Here is a 6,250-nt window from a genome sequence, read left to right as displayed (position 1 = left end):
AATGCGTTGTGGTTGAGAAATACTAGATGTTGTTATGTATGTGGGAAAAAACGTCCGGCTGACTGGTCTGGCCGGCTGACTGATAAACCACGTTAAGTATATTTAAATATATAGAAAGTTTATAATTTACATAAAGTAGTTTAATTAATTTAGATATAAAGATTAAGTATATTTAGCTATAAAGTAGTATAGCTAATCCTTTATATAAAAGTAGAATTTAAGCTAAGATTTAAGCTTTAAGCTTAAGTTTAGCTAACTATTATCTTATACCTTTTTATATATATAGTATTATTTGTAGCAGCTTATTAAAATAACTAGCTTAAAACCTAGAAATTTCTTCTTAGGTTATTGTATTAACTTTTTTACACATTATTAAGATAATAGCTTCTAATTAAGTAAAGTTTTATTTATTTAAATATATAAAGTATAATCTATTATAGAGCGTTATAATTATAATAAGGGGCTTTTATAGTTTTAAAAGTAGTAAGTATTAAGTATATTATAGATATAAATAAAGTTTCGTAAATAAGTATAAATAGAATATATATAAGTATAAGTAGATTATATATAATTTTATTTCTTAAGAAGTATATTATAAATCTTATAGTTTTAGTAGTAAAAGTACTATATATATATAAAGTAAACTTAAATAGTATAACTATTAACACTTTAAATGTAATCTAATTACTACTTTTAGCTAAAAATAGAAGTTTATATTTTATAAAGTATATTTACTAATTATATAAAGTATATACCTTTTTATTCCTATTAATCTTATCTCTTAAGCTAATTAGAGCCCTTATATACTTATTAAAGTAGGGCGTTCTAGCTCAAAAAGGCAGTTTTATACCCCTCTTACTATTACTCTAACAAAAAAAGGTGTTTTAAGCTAGTCATCCCTACAGGCCGCCGTACCCGCCCTACAGTTTCTTCCTTCTTCACACTTCGCATAATTACACTACGATTTGTATTTGTTGAACGCGAGCTAACCTCACCCACCCTTTGTGATAGCGGGCTTTTGCGCGCAGCTCAACATCCTCGCGCGCGCTATTGAATAGACGACTTTGTGTGCATCCGGCGACTTCACAGAATTGACATCTTTGCGCGCGTAGTCATCTGAACGTTGCGTTATGCATAATTAGCTGTATAATTAACGCTGAAAGATTAATTAGCTATAATCAGTGAAGTTTCGCCTTATTTGCTATATACTACCGCCCAGATAGCAACAGTCTACACTAAACTATACCTCCTATACTTAGCCTCTATAAGCAGGCTGGCCACCACCTTCAGCCGCCCTGGTGATATGTTCTCCCCGACACACCACTTACAGTGCATCCTAGCTGCTGTATCAATCCGAAATCTACGATAAGAGCTATTAAACCCTTCCTAGAAGCTAGTCTTTCCACAATTTGTGTAACTATATTACAGCACCCCTCCTAGTCCTAAGGTTAGGCTTAATTACTCTGTATATATCTTTCCTCGCTCGATCGTTTGCAGTAGGCCTGCTGCTGAGGCTTCCAGATAAGCTGCCTCTAAGGGCAGGATTGCTAGTGTTATGGGGTGCGGTTCCCTCTCCTATAGCATAAGCACTGTTGATGCCTCTTAGAGTGCAGTCCATAATTATAAGCAACGCTTCTTTATTTGCAACCAGAGCAGTCTTTATAGACGCTATATATAGTTCTAGATTGTGAGGAGAGCCTGAAGTCCTCTCTGTGGCGCTAAGCTAAATAACCTGATTAGTAAGTTGAGCGAAGAGTTTAGGGCTGCTTTAATTAGCGTGAGGAGTTTGAGATAGACCTAGTGGGATATCTGGTATCATGGGAAGAGGTGATAGGATTAGATAGTATACTTTCCCAGGTGTTAAGTTCTAGAGGTATTACGTTTTGTCTTATTATTACCTGATCTCAATATAAGCTGATGATATATGCAAGCTTTGCTAAAGACATGGAACCCTAGAGAATCTGCTGTTAGAAGCGTTATTTAAGTCTCTGTCAGCTAGTTTTAAAGTTATCGATAAGATCTCAGTTACTAATAGCTAGTACTATTTTCATTTTATAGGGGGAGGAAGGATAGATGCAGAAGAGGCAAGAGCCTGGAACGTAATATGCCTTCTATTTCTGCTGTACTGCTATAATAAAAGTAGGAAGAGGGAGCCCAGCTTAGAAGGAGGTTTCCAGTAGGGCTGAGGAACCCCCCACTAGGAGCATTTGACGGGGAAGGAAACCCCCACCAGAGTGGTAGCTTTTGAGGATGGTTAGGGTGCAACCCTGCGTTTCTGAGCGAGGACGTTATTGCTTACTGGAGTCTGATCAAGAGTGGCAGAGGTGCAAGAGGCAAGAGGACTTACGCACTTTCAAAGGAGGCTAAAAAGACTTAGAGCTGCTGTAATTCCAGCTAAAGTGTTGTTTTCATAGTCGCAACACTAATTATGCAGAAGAAATTGTTATTCTACGAAGATGAGGTGAGTACCTCGTGTGATGATGATAAGCTGGTGACGTATAGGCATTTTCGTCTAAGTCTAGGCAGGGTCTTTCTGCGTTAGAAGTGGTATAGGCGAGTCAGTGCAAGTAACTGTTAGCAGCACCTTCTAAGAGGATGGCTGCCTTTAGTGGCTTACCTTAAGTTGCACAGGAACCTGTGGGCAGCCTATAGGTACAGTCTGTTGCGTTAACAGCGTCCGCCCCCTAATTTTCAGCCTGAAAAAGGTAAAAAAGGGGCTTTTTACTAGAAAACCACTAAATCGCTCTAAACTTCACATATTAATAACTCTATCTAAAAACTACTAAGTACCCCCTAAAAGGAGAATTTAAGTAAAACTAAATATTACTAGCGCTATAAAAAAGATGCAAAGCTAAGATTACTAATACTAGTATAACTAGTAAAACTACACCTAATAATTAAACAATTATCCTTATAACTATTAATCACATAGCAATATAACTAAAAGGAATAAAGTAACCATAACGTTATCTAATTAAAACAAAAAGCACACTCGTATAAATTACCTATTATAGTAATTCCTACGATTAGCCAAAACGAATAAAAACTATATATTAGGTTAGTTACCAGAAAAAGTATATATTAACGGAATAACAATTCCCTAAAAGTTAATAATACAGTTATTATTGACTAAAGTTAACATTAAGTTAAGATTTGAAACCAAAACAACGGAAACGAATAATCCGTAACAAATCTATAAACTATAACTATAATAATACTACGGATCTAGAATACCTGAATCGGATAAAATAAAGCCATAATAACTAACTTTATAATCAGGTTTTTACAGTTAATTACCTATCATAGTAATTACATAATTAAGTAATTACTAAACTAAGTAAAGGTTTGTGAGGAAAAAATGTATTATATATATGATGGATTTTTCCACTTAGAACAGATTTTGAGGAAGCAAGCAATTCAACAGTTTTATCTATTTGACTACTACTACCTATTACTACTATTCACTATTATTATTAGTATTACTTCTTTGATATTAGTAATAACTATTTATACTGGTTATAAATGGTTATTATTGAATACGAGGAATTCTACTATAATAATCAACAAAACGAAAAGTTTCCCCCTTTTATTATATTAAATACTACCTCTACTCTTAATAACATTACCTCCATTATACACGCTTTTACACTCTATATATATATAATGTGCGTAGCTAAAAGTTTAATTAATTAGTTTATTAGTTAAAAGCTATCTAATAATATAATTTTTATTATTATATTATATATATAACGTACTTTACCAGTCAGCCGCGCATATCATTCAGCCGCGCACTTTTTCCATGACGCGCTTTGTTCCCAGCCACTTAAACCTTTGACGCGTAATATCTTAACAACTGTAATGCCGATTTACACCTAAGAAGATAAGATCATTCTTGCTATTAAGGCGATCCGATCGACACATGCTCTAGGTCATAGACTTAGTACGCGAGGCGCTGCAAAGATATATAGTATCCCCAAAAGTACCTTACGCGACAGAATGAACAATTAACTACGCTGCGACTATATCCAGCCCTAATGATATAAACCTAATCTAATCAAAGAGAAAACACTTCTCTGATATGTTATTAAGCAGGATTGTAGAGGATTTCCCCTGTAACTTGCTAGTGTGGAAGATATGGTGAATCTCCTGCTGTGGACGTGGAATAGGATGCCTATTAGGAAGCATTAAGCTAAGAGGTTTATTGACCTGCAGCTGACTCTAAAGACTATATTTAATTATCTATATGATTATTAAAGGGCACTTCAAGAGGACCTAGAGGTTATTTTGAAGTGGTTTATATTATTAGGCAATATAATGGCTAAATATAGTATTAATAATAAGGATCTATATAACTTTGATAAGACTGGCTTTATAATGGGCGTTATTACTAGTTTAATAGTTATTATATACGCTGATAGATGTAGAAAAGTGAAATATATCCAGCCTAGCAACTATATATAAGCTATAGTTATTAAGTGTATTAATTTAGGGGGATAGTGTATCTTACCTTTGGTAATTATTTGAGGGTTTTATCACCTTACTAATTAGTTAGTAGAATTAGGCTTTCTAGGTGACTAGGTGATTAAACTAACTACTAATAGATAGACTAATAATAAAACTAGCCTGGACTAGATCAAGCATTTCAAAAAGCATATTTAGGCTTATACAAAAGGTGTCTATTAGATGCTTATAATTAATAGATATAAAAGCTATTTATCAGCTGAATTTAATAAATACTATAAGCAGAATAATATTATAACTATTAGTATGCCTCTGCATTCATCTCACTTACTCCAGCTATTAGATATTATGCTATACTCACCTCTAAAACGCGTATATAGGGATAAAATCAACCTATTTATTAAATCCTCCATTAACTATATTATGAAGTCTGAGTTCTTTATTGCCTTCTATAAGGCCTATAATAAGATCTTTATAAATAAAAATATTAAATCTGCTTTCTATAGAGTTAGTATTTTACTATAGGACCTAAATTATATAATTAAGAAACTTAATATATATATATAGATGCCTACACCTCTTGCAACTAATCCCTTAACACTATTAGCCTAGCAGTTATAAACGCCCTCTAACTAATATAAAGCGCTTTCATAGTTAAAGTTTATTAAAACTTAGATCTTAGCCTATTAGGAAAGCTCTCTAACACTAATAATTAAAGCAGTTAACCAGCTAGTAAAAGGTGCATAGGTAATAGCACACTTAATCACAATTTTAATAGATCAGGTGCACACACTTCAGGATGCTAATATAGCGCTTATTAAGCGCTAGAGAGCAAAAAAGACATACGTCCAGCTTAGAGGAGCACTTAGTATAGCAGAATCTCAGGTTATCCTAGAAGAAAAAGGCAAAAGGAAACGTCCAGCGCCTCAAGAAGGTGAAGATAGGGGTCTGTTGAAGAAGGGTCGGTCAGCTCAACAGCGTTGCGGTGTGTGCGGCAAGACAGGCCATAATGTGCGAACGTATTCTAAAGATATAGAATCATCTAGTGAATCAGATGCTAATAAGAGCTAATTGATTTTCTACGTTCTAGTTGTAAAAACTTATATGATGTTTGAAAGATGAGGAAAAGTGTGCGGCTGACTGATATGTGCGGCTGACTGGTAAAGTACGTTATATGAAGTTATTAGTATATAAAGTTAAAAGTGATTTTAAGGAGTTTTTAAAATAAATACTATAGACACTATATATAAAGGGTTTTCTTTTTTCTTTTTAATATTATATTTAGTATCTATTAACTTAAAAACCCTTTAAATGTTATAGGCTACGCCTATTTATTACGTCTAGGTAATACTGCAGACTATTAGGAATTCTGCCCTTAGCGACTGCGTTCGCTTAATAGGCGCTTTATACCTATTTTTCTTCTATATAAGGAGTATGTTAGAAACCTCCTTTTTTTAGCTTAACTAATTATAATTAAAGCACCCCTAAGTTAAATAAACTGAAGGCTAGTCTATTATATATTTAAGTTTATTTAAACACTGATTTTATTAGTTATATAGTATAATAAATAACAAGTAGAAAATAAAGCTAATTAAGCTAGAAGTAGCTAGCTTAAAATTAAGATTAACAAATAAAAAGGTGTTTAAAATAATATACATAGCTATTAATAAGCTTAATAACTAACTTAATAACTTAAGAATTTTATAATAAGTAAATAATAAGCTAGCTATAGATTTAGTATAAATAATAGTAGCTAATAATATTTTAGTATTAATAATATTGAACCTTA

Source organism: Colletotrichum aenigma (genome assembly GCF_013390185.1).
Source record: "Colletotrichum aenigma strain Cg56 chromosome Unknown KSG_Cg56_contig11, whole genome shotgun sequence".
Lineage (NCBI taxonomy): Eukaryota > Fungi > Ascomycota > Sordariomycetes > Glomerellales > Glomerellaceae > Colletotrichum > Colletotrichum aenigma.
This window is presented reverse-complemented; position numbering follows the sequence as displayed.